Source organism: Mauremys mutica, chromosome 2, assembly GCF_020497125.1.
Source record: "Mauremys mutica isolate MM-2020 ecotype Southern chromosome 2, ASM2049712v1, whole genome shotgun sequence".
In the NCBI taxonomy this organism is placed as follows: domain Eukaryota; kingdom Metazoa; phylum Chordata; order Testudines; family Geoemydidae; genus Mauremys; species Mauremys mutica.
In genome coordinates, this window is record NC_059073.1 from 265781022 (window position 1) to 265797594 (window position 16573).

The window sequence follows — 16573 nt, forward strand, 5'->3', positions numbered from 1 at the left end:
TGGTCTACACTAGGACTTTAAGTCGAATTTAGCAGCGTTAATTCGAACTAACCGCTCAACCGTCCACACCAGGAAGCCATTTAATTCGAACTAGAGGGCTCTTTAGTTCGAATTTGGTACTCCACCCCGACAGGTGGAGTAGCGCTAAATTCGACATGGCTAGCTCGAATTAGGCTAGGTGTGGATGCTAATCGAACTTAGTAGCTCCAGGAGCTATCCCACACTGCACCACTCTGTTGACGCTCTGGACAGCAGTCCGAGCTTGGATGCTTTGACCAGCCACACAGGAAACAACCCGGGAAAATTTGAATTCCTTTTCCTGTCTGGGCACTTTGAATCTGACGTCCTGGCTGGACATCGGGGCGAGCTCCGCAGCACCTGCAACGATGCAGAGCTCTCCAGCAGAGGAGTCCGGGCAATCCAAGAATAGAAAGAGGTCCCCAGCATGGACTGACCGGGAAGTCATGGATCTGATCGCTGTGTGGGGCGAGGAGTCTGTGCTCTCGGAGCTGCGCTCCAACAAGCGGAATGCAAAGACCTTCGAGAAGGTCTCCAAAGCCATGATAGACAAAGGATACAGCTGGGATGCGATGCAGTGCCGCGTGAAAGTCAAGGACCTGAGACAAGGTTACCAAAAAGTCAGAGCGGCAAACGGACGCTCCGGAGCACAGCCCCAGACATGCCGCTTCTACGAGGCACTGCATGCCATTCTCGGTGGGTCTGCCACCACTGCCCCACCAGTGACCGTGGACTCTGAGGATGGCATAGTGTACCTGGACAGTTCCTCGGCAATGTTCGCCGATGGGGAAGATGAGGAAGGGTTTGTGGAGGACGGCGCAGGCAACAGCGAACACAATACCGCTTGCCCTGACAGCCAGGATCTCTTCATCACCCTCACAGAGATCCCCTACCAACCGTCCCCGCCCGTTAACCCGGACTCAGAATCAGGGGAAGGATCAGGCGGTAAGTGCTATAAACATGGAAACATTTATTTTTTAAAAAACAGGTATAGAAAAAATAGAAATACTATATAAAAAATTTTAAATGTCAAACTATATAAATAGTAGGTCCACACATATAGGGATTGAACAATAATCCTCTTGGGACAGTTCAACAAAGCTCTCAGAGAGCTGCTCGAAAAGCCTCCGCAGGAGGTTCCTGGGGAGAGGTGCCTTATTGGGTGCTCCGTGGAAGCACACTCTTCCGCGCCAGGACATCCTAATGTAGAGAGGAATCATCGCCTCCACCAGCATTGCTGCATATGGTCCTGGTCTGTGCAGGGCTTCCCTTAGCATCCGCTCTCTCTGACTCCGAGTGACCCGCCTCAGGGTGATGTCATTCTGGACAGGCTGCATCTAAGTAGGGCAATTAGTGTATTGTTACTATTGTTAATGGTTTAAAATTAGGTTGCATAACAACGACCCTCGCTTAACAGCCACGTGCTGGAGGCCACAGAGAACAAGCATACATTGATCTTTCCCGTGCACTGGCGGGAGGGGCTGGAAAAGGCTCAGCCTTTCTGCTTTCCAGATTGCCTTTAGCAGGAGAGCACAGCTATCCACTAACTGATAAGCATTATTTACTTTAAGGCTTACCAGGACTGTCTGCAAGACGGATTCAGCTGTCTCTCCCCGCTTGTCCGCTCTCCTGTGCAATGGCGCCGCCAATGAGAGCGTATTCCGAAATCTCGAACTTGTCCTGAGATCTCGTGGAACTTGGTGCCCTGTATGGTCTTGTTCAGAGAAACTGACTAGACTGTGTTCACTGTTCGCAAACATGTATCTGTTCAAGGAAATCACTTACTGTTTCCCATCACACAGCTTCTGCTCTTTCCCGGACTGCCCCGGCATCCCCCTTGCAGAGGCTGGCTCAGATTAGGCGGCGAAAGAAAAAGACTCGGGACGAGATGTTCGCGGAACTGATGGCCTGCTCCAGAGCCGAGGCGGCCCAGCAGAGCCAGTGGAGGGAGACCCTCTCTCAGCAGCAGCGCTCACACAGCGAACGGGAGGACAGGTGGCGGCAGGAAGACCAGCAGGCGACTCAAACGCTGCTTGGGCTAATGAGGGAGCAAACGGACATGCTCCGGCACCTTGTTGATGTTCTGCAGGACCGCAGGCAGGAGGAGAGAGCCCCCCTGCACTGTATCTGCAACCACCCTCCAACGCCAAGAAGTCCTGTCCCCCCCTCACCGAAAATTACAAGACGGAGGGGCGGTAGGGGCCGTGAGAACTGTCACTGCACCACAGCTGAGCGCTAATGTACCACACACCTCTGACGCTATAACTGTGTAGAAGCGCTTCCCTTACAGGATCACCCAGTCCCAAATCCAAGTTTCATCACCCCACTATGTAGTAGATTAATAAAAGCTGTTTGCTGTTGTTCACTCTTTCCGTCACGTCTTTCGTGTCAGAAGACTGTGTATGTGGGGGGGGGGCAGGGGATTTATAATTGCACGGGATAGCCTACATTAGCAGGGTACAGACTATCGGGGGCAGGATCAACTGCAGGGCACACACAGACTGCATTCAGTAGTCACCAGGGTCACTCTGTGTGGTGTATGCTGCCCCGGGTCATTCTGTGATGTGTACGCTTGTCCACGGTCCTAGCACCTGCCACCCCCTAATGTTAAGGCATGCTGCCCTTACCATGCACTTCCACCGTAGGCGCGATCCTCTCCGCTGCCCTGAGCCCCAACAAGAGCCCTCATCCACGGACAGATACTCACCCTTCCCCCACACCCCTCACCCCTTCCTACGCCCAAACCCACAGCCCAGAGCCTGCATCCAAATCCCTATCCAAAGACGGCACCACTCGCCCCTTCCTGCAAACCCACCCCTACATGCACAACCACTTGAAACCGTCCCCCACCCCAGAGACCTATGTAGGAGCAGGAGGCTGTCCGTCCTGTATTGTACAAGCGGTCTGTACATCAGTGCACACCGTACCCAGCACAGTATGCGTCCATGTTTCAAACCCTGAACAGAAATGCAAAGTAAAAGAAAGATTTATTAACAATAACTGTTCCGTTTAATTTGTTTTAAAACGTGTTTTGGAAGTGGGGGAAACTTGGAGAACGGGGTATGTAACCGCAGATCTCACTCAACACATAGAGACACAGGCCCAGGATCAGCTTCTCTTAAAATCAAGTGGAGAGTCATAGGTTACCCTGCTCTCCGAGGAAACTTGCTTTCAAAGCCTCCCGGATACACAGCGCTTCCCGCTGGGATATTCTTTCGGCACGGGTGTCTGGCTGAGCGTAAACAGCAGCCAGGCGATTTGCCTCAACCTCCCATCCGGCCAAAAAGGTCTCGCCCTTGCTCTCACAGACATTGTGGAGCACACAGCAAGCAGCAATAACTACGGGGATATTCTTTTCGCTGATGTCCGAGCGAGTCAGTAAGCTCCGCCATCTCCCCTTGAGACGTCCGAAAGCACACTCCACCACCATTCTGCACTTGCTCAACCGGTAGTTGAAGAGTTCCTTCTCACTGTCCAAGGCGCCTGTATAGGGCTTCATGAGCCAGGGCATTAGCGGGTAGGCTGGGTCCCCGAGGATCACTGTAGGCATCTGCACATCCCCAACCGTTATTTTGTGGTCCGGGAAGAAAGTTCCTGCCTGGAGGCGTCTAAACAGACCAGAGTTCCTGAACACACACGCGTCATGAACCTTGCCCGCCCACCCGACGAAGATGTTGGTAAAACGTCCCCTATGGTCCACCAGTGCTTGCAGCACCATTGAAAAGTAGCCCTTTCGGTTAATATACTGGCTGGCCTGGTGGGCTGGTGCCAGGATAGGGATGTGAGTCCCATCTATAGCCCCACCGCAGTTTGGGAATCCCATCGCGGCGAAGCCATCTATGACGACCTGGATGTTTCCCAGAGTCACTACCTTTGAGAGCAGTTGCTCAACGATTGCGTGGGCTACTTGAATCACAGCAACCCCCACGGTAGATTTGCCCACGCCAAAGTGGTTCGCTACTGACCGGTAGCTGTCTGGCGTTGCAAGTTTCCAGAGGGCTATGGCCACTCGCTTCTGCACACTCAGGGCTGCTCGCATCCGTGTGTCCTGGTGCTTCAGGGCAGGGGCCAGCAAGTCACAGAGTTCAAGGAAAGTGCCCTTACGCATCCTGAAGTTTCGCAGCCACTGTGATTCATCCCAGACCTGCAGCACTATGCGGTCCCACCAGTCCGTGCTTGTTTCCCGGGCCCAGAATCGCCGTTCCACACCATGAACTTGACCCATTGCCACCATGATCTCCACTGCGCGGCGTACCCTGCTTTCTGAGAGGTCTGCGCCACTCTCCTCACCGCGCTGCCGGAGCCTCCTCGCCCGATTTCTCAGTAGCTGACTGTGGAAGAGGTGGACGATAAGGTGCGAGGAGTTGACAACGGCCATAAGTGCAGCAATGATCGCAGCGGGCTCCATGCTCGCAGTGCTGTGGCGTCCGCGCTGTAACCGACCAGAAAAGTGTGCGAACAGATTTCCCGCCGGTGCTTTCATGGAGGGAGGGCGTGATTGACGGTTCGATGACGACAGTTACCCAAAACCACCCTCGACACATTTTTTCCCCCAGCAGGCATTGGGAGCTCTACCCAGCATTCCAATGGGCAGCGGGGACTGCGGGAACTGTGGGATAGCTTCCCACAGTGCACCGCTTCGAAAGTCGATGCCGGCCCTGTTAATGTGGATTCGGAAATTCAAATTAGTGTATTTACTGTGAATACACAAATTCGACTTCATAAGGTCCAATCCACAAATTCGACTTAAGTAGATTCGAAATAGTCTTGTAGTGTAGACAAGGCCGAAGACATCTTCCTAGTGAAAGCACTTTCCTGACACTGGAAAAAGCTTGCTAATCTACCTCTTTCTGACCCTGAGCACTTCCTTCCTGTGCCTTTTCTACCTCTTTAGTAATGGACTAATTAGCCTTTGGGGCTCTCTTCAGCCCATCCCATTTCACCAATTAGGCACAGCTCTTTCTAATCAGGGCTACTTCCTTATCAGAGCAACTACTTGTTTCAGAGAGCAGAGCACTGCATCAGTAGTTATTTTAGTGCTCTGACACATTCTCTGTGAAGATAGATACTGGATGTATACAATCCCCTAACCAAATAGTGTAGCAATTAGTTAAATGTATTTTTTGTTGTTTGGACTAGTCTCTCTTTTATGCTCTTTGAAGGACAAGAGATGAAGCCACACACACAACTCCTTGAATGCATTCTAGGAAGATCCAAACTTGAAAGATATAGGTAAGAAAATCAGTTTTGCCTTTCACCCTCTATCTTTATATGTGTCCCCTGTCTGTTCTTAAAATTATTTCACTAGACTCTATAAAACCTACTCCCCTGTCCCTACTCCCGCACACACTTTTTTTAAATTTTGTGCTAGGAGGGATATAAGTTGGCAAGTACCCTAAACCGTGCATGCTCTCACTTTCTTTTCAGGGGGAATTTAGTAGCTATTCAAAGGAGTCCTTGATTTTGACCAAACTGAAGTCTTGCAGGTAACTGTAAGACTGAACTACCTGCAGGGGATTTTTAGTGCCCTTAGGGGAAAACAGTTAATGTCAACTCATCTCTAGTCTGAATTGGTACTTTTTGAAGTAGGTCTCCTTATAGTGAATAGGAATATTACACACTTATTATTATAGTTGGCATCCTTTAATGCATTAGCATTTATATTTTCCCAGTAGAAATCCCCAAATTGGAAATATAGAGGTGTCAGCTAGTACCACTTTAGTTAAGGTTGTGTCAACATTTCCTATATATATGTTTTTTCTAGGGTTTATAACTAGACTGTAAAAATGTGCTCAGAAGTGTAACTTGGCACAGAAGAGCTCAGCCTGGGAGTGAATTTTTCACAATTAAAAATAAAAAGTCAGTTCAGCTGTTTCCAACCAGTATCTAGATAATAAAATGGAAATAAGTTAATTTGAAGATGCATTTTCCTTTAGCATAATTCAAAGCAAGCTTTTATTTAAATTATTCAAGGAATTATTCTACTAACATGATCTAATTGCACTTGGTAATTGTCAAAGTGAAAATGACTGAGCTACTTCATGTTGGTAAATGGTAACTACATCTACAAATCCTAGTTTACATTAATCTTTTTGCTATGCATAGGAAAATTAATTGTAGATAGGACTGGTAGTCCTATTTAATATTAAAGGTTGCCTAACACTTCCTATTACAAGACTCTTTCAGTTGCTTATAACATTGTCAAAATTTAACTATCCAGGCTGAAATTTTAAATGCCAGGTGTCTGCCTTAGGCTGCAGTTTTTTGGACAATTTCAGCCAAAATGGTTCAGTGGTTTCCAAAAACAAGGTTAGGAAAAAATGTTGCTTTGCCCATGCTAAAATTCTGGTAACCTTTAGTAGCAAAGGTCTAACCCTCACCCCTGCCCCTCTATGCTTTTGAGCACGGCCCTGAAATTTGGCAGAGGTGTGGCCTTTGTGTCAGATGTGCCTTTTGCCATCCTAATGAAAATCTGGCCAAGTTATAAACCTTTGAAAAATTTTAATTCACACATGCTTTGATTTTTGCTTCTGTCCTTCCTCACCTCTTGCTGTGCAGAGCAGACTATGCATGTGCTATCCCCACAGAATGGCTGAGTATGCGCCTTCCTATTACAGCACCTATTACAGCACCTATGTGTGATAGAATGGGACTGTGCATGCACCATTCCCCACAAAGCAAATGAGAATGCTATAGCCCAGTGATGCAGCATTGAAGCCAGACGTTTCCTTGAATGGCTGCTCTCAGTTGTTCTGGGCCAGGCATGCTCAGGACACTAGAACTGAAAGCAGGGAGTCTGTCTCTCCCATGCTCTCAATGAGCCTCTGCTGGCACCCAGGCAGTGTGGAGGAGGAAGCTGTCTGATTCAAATGCAGAGGGGATAAAAGTCTAATCACGGGGAGACTGAGACTGGATGAAAAGCCTGGGAAGGGAGACTAGGAGAAGGAACTGGAAGGGGGGAAATGGGGACTAGCTAGGGAAAGAGACTGGGGTGAAAAGCCTGAGAAATGGAGCCTAGGACTAGGTGAACAAGGAGAATGGTCCTGAGACATGTAACCAGCGACAGGACAGAATGGGGTCATGCTTGGGGGAAATAGGCAGAAGAATTTGTACCCACTAGAGCACATTCCTCTCCAGAGTCTGGAATGGAATCCAAGATTCTGAGTCTCAACATTCCCTCTCTCTGAAATGCATCTCAATTCTCTGTAGTGCTGGTCCACACAGAGGGTGAAAACCTACTACTGAAATTTGTTACTCCATTAGCTCAAGCGGCAGAGGGCTGGGTGGTAGATCTAAAGGCTCCATGTATGCTGATAAGCCATGTATGCTACATGATAGCATTTCTACTTTTTCAGTCTGGTTTTTTAAAACCTACAATCTCTCTTACACACCCTGCCTCCATATCACTATGTTAAAAGAACATAAAGGTTGCAAAACCAAGTGCTCAGAAGCTAAGGAATGCCAAAATTAGGGTTGTATGTGGATCCTTAATTTGGCCTCCTTGTGCATATGCATTTTGATAGTCTAATTTTAGGAACACATACTATTGTTTTCATAGCCTCAGCTCCTTGCCCCCAGTCTCTTTGCCCAGGCAGGCCCAGTTCTCCCTCCTTGCAACCCTTCATTTCCTTCTCTGATCTCAGTGTTACTCCCTCCATCAACTGGCTCCCAGCCCCTATTTCCTTCACTGGCTTCTAGTCCCAGTCTCCCTGACCATCCCATCCCATTCCACAAGACATTGTCCCAATCTACTCTTTTTCCCCTGGTCTGGCTTTTAATAATCCTTCGTTAAGGCTAAAAAGGGACCACTGAGATAATCTAAACTGCCCTCCTGCATAACATAAGCTATAGGACTTTCATATATATATATTTTTTCTCCTCAGCATTCGAGTCAGATGGCTTCATCCTCCATGCTTCTTGGGCACCAGCAGAGGTGTCACTGGGAACACACGAGAGACAGGCTCCCTGTCCCCACTTTGGTCCAGAGCAAGCTTTACAGGGGAAGTCCAGCTTCACCCCATAGCTGTGGGTGGGGCAAGCTCAGTTGCTCGGCTCAGCACTAGTAGTGGTGAGAGGCTCGACTGAACAACCTTACTAGTATTCTTTTAATGTAGTTTTTGTGTATGTAAAGTGTATATCATGCTCACCTGTTTCACACAAATAGTCTCACTGAAATCAGTATGAATGCTCCATGCGCAATCGGTGGCTGTTTGTTTAACTTTCCAGAAGTGCGCGCCTATCCTTCCATGTGCATGTACATTATGAGCATTAGGAAGTATTCCAGACAACGAATTATTCCAGTAACAAATCACGAACTCTCCTCACTCACTGAAGTGGAATGAACAAATATCTCACACATACCTTCCCTAGCCCATCCCTTTTCTCAAAAGCATGAGATCATAGGCCTTGCAGGGTGACAAGCAAGTCAAAAGACTTGGCCCGTTAGTCGATGAAGCAAGTTTCCGGTCCAAGGGCCCTTTGCCAACCCCCCCCCCCCAACACTCTACCAGCAGCCCTCCAGATGAAACCTGGAGCACCATCCACTCAAATGTCTCAGTTACTGAGATTCACAAATGCTCTATCATGTCCATCTATCAACTTCTCCAGGGAATTTTTCTTTCTAAAAACAGAAAGGAAGCCTGACTCAGTGGCCTCATCATCATGCATTTTACTGCCATGTGAGGAGCTGAGCCTGGGTTCATTCCTGAAATGCTGACTCCTCACACCAGTGCTTAATTTGGAGCATCATGGAGATAGTGCTTTAGTCACTGAGCTCCAGCTAATCTGGGTAGAGAGTCGAGTTCCAAAATGGACTTGGTTCAAAGAAGGAAGACAGAAAATTATGAAATAGGATAAATCACAGCATGCATTATTAAATATTCTAATATAGCTTGTAGCCTTGAGAAGTGGCTCTCCAAAGCTGCAATAAGGTTGGGAGCTCCCTGTTTTTGATATTTTCACTTTCTTGTTTGACTTCTCCCCATGGTACTTATGGATCACAAGGGATCCCTCAGCAGCCAGGGCAGTATGTGCAAAAGCTATTTCCTCTGCATTGCCCCTGAGGCCAAGAGCCTAGCTCCCATGGGCTTTCCTATAGAGCTCTTCCTACCTCCTGGAGGTCCTCCTTAGAGTTGGCTGGGGGATTTTCTATCAATGTCTTTTTCTGACAAAAATACACTTTTCCTCCCCCAAAATTGAAACTTTCCAAGAGAGAGGGTTTTTTTGCAAAAACAAAGAACACTTGGTTTTCCATTGGATTAGTCATTTAGATTCCCCCCTCCTCCCACTGTCAGCCATCCTGGACAGCTCTCGTCAATTTCACTTTCTGCATGCAGAAGATAATGCAGTTAAGACTGAACTTCCATTATTCCTAAATAATACAGTGAACTGAGAAGTTTTCTGTGTATGGTATCAGGTTGGTAAGATATCTTGGTCCAGTGTGGTAGCTTAAGGCTAGTGTGACAGCCTCAACTTTGAGTTTCCTTGCTGTAGACCCCCTGGCTCAGAATAGCCCTCTGAACTTTGGAGAAGTTCAAAGCTGGATGGAAACGTTGAGGCATGATCCTGTATCTAGAGCAAGCAGGCTAAACCCAAGATCCAAATTCCTCTAAACTTGGGAGACGTTAAGTTATGAATGTCATGCATCTCTCCACTCCTTATATAGTTCAGCAGTTCCAAAACTCGTTAGCAGTCCACAGATGGCTAGTTGGTCACATGATGTAGGGACTCCAACTCCTATCCAGTTACATTACATTGAGTACTTCCCTAATGTCACTTTTCCATGTAAGCAACTGCTGTAGTTGATATAGGGGTATTATTCAATCACCGACAAGTGCAAGTGGAGGTGGTCCATTCAGCCATGATGGGAGGGGAGATGATCACTGCAATTGCAATATTTTCCTATTAAGATTGTGATTCCCCACTAGGAAAAAGTTTAAGGGACCCTAGTTCAGTTGTTCAGAGTTCACAATATCATTTTATGAGAGGATATCAGAACAACCAGGGGGGAAAGACTGGAGAAAAATCCTGTACAGTGTTCATCTGTCATTTGGAAATACTCTGTCCCAATTCAACATTGCCCAGCTATTTAAGTTATTTTAATAATCTACCAATATATAAAAGCAACACCTGATGGTGCTGCTTTGATCAAGAGTCTGTCAACATTTCCACTATGAACTTTGTTTATTAGAGGTTTAGAAGTTGGCTGCAAGAAGTTCCCTATGTCTTGAAACTTCAGAGCAAAGACTGTGCCAGCCACCAATTAAAAGATCCAGGCGAGTAAAAGCACACATTGGTTTTCAAAAAAAGCTGCCAGCTTTTAAGCAAAAAGTGTATTTACACCCAGTAAATTCAAAGTTCTACACTTGAACATAGATCAAGCCTTTCCTGCATTTTGAAGGGGGGGGGGGGAAATCAAACATCTGAGTTTAAGACAGGTGCTTGAAATGGCTGAAAAACTTTCCATGTTCTTTATCTGTTTGTTGTATGGCTTTTGAGGTTGCAAAACTCTGTTTTCTGCAAAAGGTTAAGGGAGCCAAAATGCTCACAGGTTAGTTTGTGATTTCTACTTCCAGCTTGACATGTCAACGTTTTTGCAATGTCATGCAATTTGGAATTTCACCTGGAAATATCATAGGAGCAACCTTTGGTTGGTTTGGCTTGGAGAGTTGGAATGGCAGGATAAATCAACACACAGTAACAATAGATACACAAACCAGGCAGGTGGCAATGGAAGTAGACAGGGACACGTGCCTGCTGGTTCCATCTCCAAAATATAGTATGGATAGCTGTGGCACATCACTTACCCCAAGGTCCAACCAGGGTGGCAGTGCAAAGTGTCTGCAGCCATGAAGCAGGGGGCGGGGGAGATAGCTACCAGATTTATGCTGAATAGGAGCAAGGCATGAGTGCTCAGATAAAAACAGCTTTGCATTACTCTGGGGTGGTTTATCTTGGCATGGCTGGGTGCCAGAAAGCTAGGAACATTGGCTCCCCTATGGGAGATGCAAGCCCATCTTGCTTTTGCTCAGCCAGAAGCAGATGTCCTGCAGTGGGCAATGCAGATGACTGAAGTACTAGGCGAGGAGCCAGTTAAATCAGTTCTGTCCTGTGTTTCATCAACAGTCATGGACTTGTCCTCTTGCCCTAATAGTTCTGCCATTGCAAGCTCCTTTTCTCCTGCAGTCTATGGCTATGCAGCAGGCTCCCAAGGAGGACACTATCAGCTCAGTATCCTAGTTACATACCCTCAGACAGACTCCTGGGGACAAACTTTTCTATGGTTCAAAGGCTATGGCAGCCCATGGGTCAAAAGTTTCATTTAGCTCTCTGTCATGGTGCACTCTACTCACTGCTGGGTGGTGCCAGCAATTCTCTGAAGATTAGCTCTGTCTGATTCAGCACCCCCTTTCTTCTTTCTCTGCATTGCAGCGCCTCCTGCATACAGCGCAAATCTTCCCCATTGGCTGAGTGGGCCCTTCTGATCTAATTCCACTCTTTCAGAGCCAGTCTGGGGAGTACACCCCCATCACACACTCATCACCTTACCCTCTAGTCCACAGCAGGATGATTGTCTCTTTGTACAAAGGTGACCTGCTCACAGTAAGAGGCAGCACAGTTTCAAATAAACGCCCATGCATGTTTTTAAGCAATACTGGGCTCCAGCCATTCCTGGGGGTTCCACCAGCAGAGATGCTGATGCAGAGTCCCCAGCAGTGGAAAGTCCAGCTGTAGGGTGGTCACAGTGGTGCAAGATGCCTACAACACCTACTCTGCCCGAGAGTTCAGAACTAGCTAGTGCAGCTCAAAGTGGGCAGAGCTGGCCAGGGAAGAGATGTGGCCAAAGCCCCTAGCATATTTGCTGATTTGGTGCATCCTGTGAACAACCTCTGCAAGGGGACCACTGATGGGAATCAAAGCTACCTTCTCTTGGGGGAACTGTAGCTGGTAGCAGTGGGAAAGCCACTAACCCTCCCCTGGGTGTAAATGCCATTGCTTGTGCGGCTACCCCTGCTTTCACCCTAGAACCATTAGGAAGGAGTCAAGCTCTCTTTAAGTATCTTTTCCCTTACCAGACTGTCTTTGTGATTCTCAAGCAATATGTTTGAGACAAGCCTTAGTCAGCAGAATTGGATGGACGCTCCCAGTTGAGTCCTCTACACTCACAATACAGAGTAATGATTTGTGATGGGCTGGATAAACCTCACACTAGGGAGACAGGTACAAGAATGGCTCTGGTGCCAGGAAGCTCTACACCTGCAGGCCTGTTGGGCATGCTCCAGTTGGAGGAGGGACTTAAAAGGAGGCATTGCAGCACTTCCAGGTGTCTAGCAATGGACTTGTGCTCACTGCTACAAAAGGACTAACCCAGGAAGATGCATCACCAGGAAGGGGACTGTAGCATGAAACAAGGACTCCCTCACTTCCAGAGGCCCCTGGGCTGGGCTGAAAAGGATGCCTAGAAGTTTCAGGACTTTGGGGAGAGTGTTAGCCAGATTTCAGGTGTCGAATGCCATCCTTATGGTACTCAAGAGGGCCCCTAAACAGAACCTGCTGGAGTGCAGAGGCCCAGATTCCTCTACTCTTCCCTATTTCTATCACCACAGGCTCTAACCACTAGCGAGGGCTGCTGCCATCAGCTAACTGCTAGGAAGGAGATCCACCCATTGACATATATGGAGAATATGGGCATAATGGCCCAGCCCTGCTGAAGGACACACACAGGAGGCTCAGAGGAGTGGAGAAAAGAAAAAACAAAAGCAAAACAAGGCAGGTAGTCTATTCCCGCTCAGTCTCTTCTGTTGGACCTACTCCATTTTGTACAAGTAGTTAAATATTCAGTGGACCAGAGACAGATTACCTTTACAACATTGTGGTTAGAGAACTCAGCTAGGATGGTGGAGAGTTAGGTTCAAGTCCCTGCTCCAGTTCAGGCAAACTGAGGATTTGAACCCTGGTCTCTTGAATTCTAGATGAGTGCCTTGTAGGAACTTTACACTTCTTAAGCACTAAGGGGGTCGGAAGACCACCCCCGCATTTAGAGCGGCTGAAGTGGTTCCCACCCCCCCACACTTCTGGTCAGGAGACACACTGATTAAGCGCCGACCAGGTGCATACCACTGGAGTACGGAGTGCATAAAGCACCAATCAGGAGAGGGGGCGAGGAGCTGGCTTGTGTTAGTACATGCGCATAATAGGATGATTTATGTAACCATTATAATAAAAGGACGTGGAAAACCCCCGCTTGGGGCGCTCCACGGGAACAGACTGACGGACTTGGCTTTATTCATTGCAACAGTGCCTGAACCACTGGGCTATTGGCTATAATGGAGAAGACCTGTGCTTTTTCCACAGAAAAGGGCATGGGCTACCTACACACATCAGCTAGACCAGACACTTAACTTCAGGCGAAGGTTAATGGCTGAGAATCCTGAGCAGGAGACGTCTATCTGACCTTTCAGTCAGGCACCTAATTCCCATGAGTCAGGGCCTAAAGCACCAAAGTATTTTTGAGGATCTGGGTCCTGAGTCTCATTCCAGCCCATTCCTCTCCATTTAACTCCAGGGTAGCTTAGGTGGCTCCTCACTCAGCTTGCTGACTTTGAGGATCCCTTTCTTAGGCAACTTTTCTTCCCAAGCATGAATGAAGAGCCTAACTTGCAGCTGAGAATTACTGAGTGGGGATGCCTAGGAATTAGGCATTGCAATGTTCAGCATAGAAACAGTGTGGTCCTTCTGTAGATCTAGAGCCCAATGCCTAAAACTCAATTATCTCTTTATGCATACCTTATGTAAGCAGAGTCAGGATGAGCTCTACCCTGACATCTGGTGATGAATTGTGGCGAGTTGTGGAAAAGATCTTCAAGGGCTGATCTTGTTTGCATAGGCACACCCACCCTGCCTAGCATGAGCCCAAATGGTCACTTTGGCAGCTGTGGGATCCCCGGTTTCTCTGTTATTGGGGCAGGAAGAATAAAGTGTTGTTACCCTGATTATGTGAATCAAGGACAATGAAACTGTTTTATGACAGAGGGACTCGCCTTCAACTAAATAGCATTAGCTAGACAAGGGATATGGGTTCCAAAACCCAGTGAATTGAGAGTGAATGTATGCCTGGGGACAGGTATTTGTACCTAATGGTATGGGCCCCTTTTGAGGGCCTGAAATACCAATTGGTAAAGGTAATAATTGGAGATATACCAATCTCCTAGAACTGGAAGGGACCTCAAAAGGTCATTGAGTCCAGCCCCCTGCCTTCACTAGCAGGACCAATTTTTGCCCCAGATCCCTAAGTGGCCTCCTCAAGGATTGAACTCACAACCCTGGGTTTAGCAGGCCAATGCTCAAACCACTGAGCTATCCTTCCCCCCACTTCCTCCTCTCTCTACTGTGGAATATCAGAGCTAATTTTAATTTTAATCCCATTAGGAGTCTAGTTACAGGCTGCTGAGCTGAATTCACTTTGGGCCACTGGTGCACCAGCCCTGAGGCTCCCCTACTACAATCTGAAATCACTAAAGAGCTAAAATTACTGAGAGCTGAAATCACTGAGTGCTGGGTGAGGCTGAAGATATGTTGCTGAGCAGCTGGCAGAGCAGTTTGTGGGATGACTGGAGCAGCTCGTGGGACAACTGGTGGAGCGGAGCGGAACAGTTCACGGAACGGCTGGAGCAGCTCACAGGATGGCTGGTGGAGCAGAACGGCTGGTGGAGTGGCTCACTGTGAAGGCTGCAGCAGAACCCTATGGAGAGGTGGGGCAATCGGCCTTGGACCACTTAAGGTGCCCCTTAACACTGCTGCACCCCGCCCCCCCCAGGCTGGGAGGTAAAACTCTGCAGATAAACTTTTGAACTTGGGGGCTGCACTGACCAGGGACAGAGACTTTGGGGTTGTTGGACTTTTGGGTGATTTTTGGGTTGTTGGACTTAAGACCCTGAAGGGAAAAGGATACTGCCAAACTTACTTGGGGAGTGGTGGGGGGTGTCTTTTGCTGATGGTTTGTGTTATGAATCCTGTTTGTGGTGTTTCCCCAGCATAATAGCCACATTGTTTCCCTCCTTTATTAAAAGGATTTTGCTACACTCAGACTCTGTGCTTGCAAGAGGGGAAGTTTCTCTCTTAGAGGCACCCAGGGGGTGGTATGTAATTGTCTCAGGTCACTGGGTGGGGGCTAGAGCCGGTTTTGCATTCTGTTATTGAAACGGAACCCTAGATACTGAACCCGGCCCTTGTTGCTGCCAACTCAGACGGGCAGAAGGGTTACACTTACTTCAGCCAGACTAGTCAGATTTTTGTACATTGTACTTTTGATTCTTTCTTGTTTTGTAATACAGTACACAATTTCTAAAACACTCAAAATAGTTCAGAGGACTAGGTTACAGACAAAGGGTGAAATCCTAGACCCCTTGAAATCAGTGGGAGTTTTGACATTGAAGTCACAGCCTTTCACTTTTAGGTCACCAGTTCCTATTTGGCCAGGGATAACAGCAATCAGAAAACATCTGCTTGTTGTTTGGTAATCCATACAAAATGAGTTTGTACCACAATATGATTCCCGGTGGATGTGTTTCTATATCTCACAATACTGCACTTGGCATCCTCCTTAGCAGTCTCAGAAGAGGCCAGAGACTGAGCCCTGAGTCAGCAAGATATTTTAGCATATGCCTCACTTTAAGCATGTTAGTGCTCCCATTGACTTCAATGGGACTGCTTGCACATGCTACAATACCTTGCTGAATCAGGGCCTGACTCATTCCTTCATTTCAGGCTTGAAGCACAGTGTGGGACAGTTTATGCTGCCAGTCCCTGTGCTGCATCTGTTCTTTGGAAAAACTAGAAGACTTCAATCAGTTTGACACTTTCCACCACCACGAGCCTAATCAGAGGATTCTTATTACTGTGTCTACATTGCTTTTCCTATAAAGTTTAAAAAAAAAACAACCAGAAAATTGGCAAACTATATTCTAATAAATGAGTTATGTTTTTATATACCTGTAAATAGTCTTAAGCATGTGCATAGACTACAGATGAGCACCCAGGTGATCTTTGTTACTGTTCTTATCCCAAACTCCCTTATTAAATGGTACTCACTGCCATCACCTCTATAATTAGACTGTAAGATGCTTGGGGTATAGACCTTGGCCCTGATTCAGAAAAGCACTTGAACATGTCCTTTACTTTAAGCATGTCTGTAATCACATTCCTATTCAGTAAAATGCTTGCCTTCAATGGGACTTGTGCACGTACTTAAGTGCATGCTGAATAAGGGCTGACGTCATGGTTCTTTATTGGCTCTAACATGCTGAGCACATTATTATTATAACTCTGTTAAAGTTAAATCTGTTACTTCAGTGTCTGAGTAGCTTTAAAATTTGTTTTAACTCAGTCTAGTTGCTGTGTACAAATTAAAGTTATCTAGGATAATTCAAAAACTGCAATAAGCAGACAGTCCATTAATTTTTATTCTATAGCTAGAAGTAGACCAGGTGTCACAACAGCCAAACATATCAAGAATTGAATAAGCTGGAGGCCCAGCTGCTTTGCTTCATGTGAGGAT

General features: G+C 47.1%; 1 long non-coding RNA gene across 1 annotated transcript; it reads left to right on the forward strand.

The window, feature by feature from the left end:
• The first annotated feature begins 5043 nt into the window (after positions 1-5043).
• Positions 5044-16257, forward strand: LOC123365211. Its single transcript, XR_006577479.1, has 3 exons — positions 5044-5250; positions 5446-5504; positions 15784-16257. It is a non-coding gene; the product is annotated as an uncharacterized LOC123365211 (long non-coding RNA).
• The last annotated feature ends 316 nt before the right edge of the window (positions 16258-16573 follow it).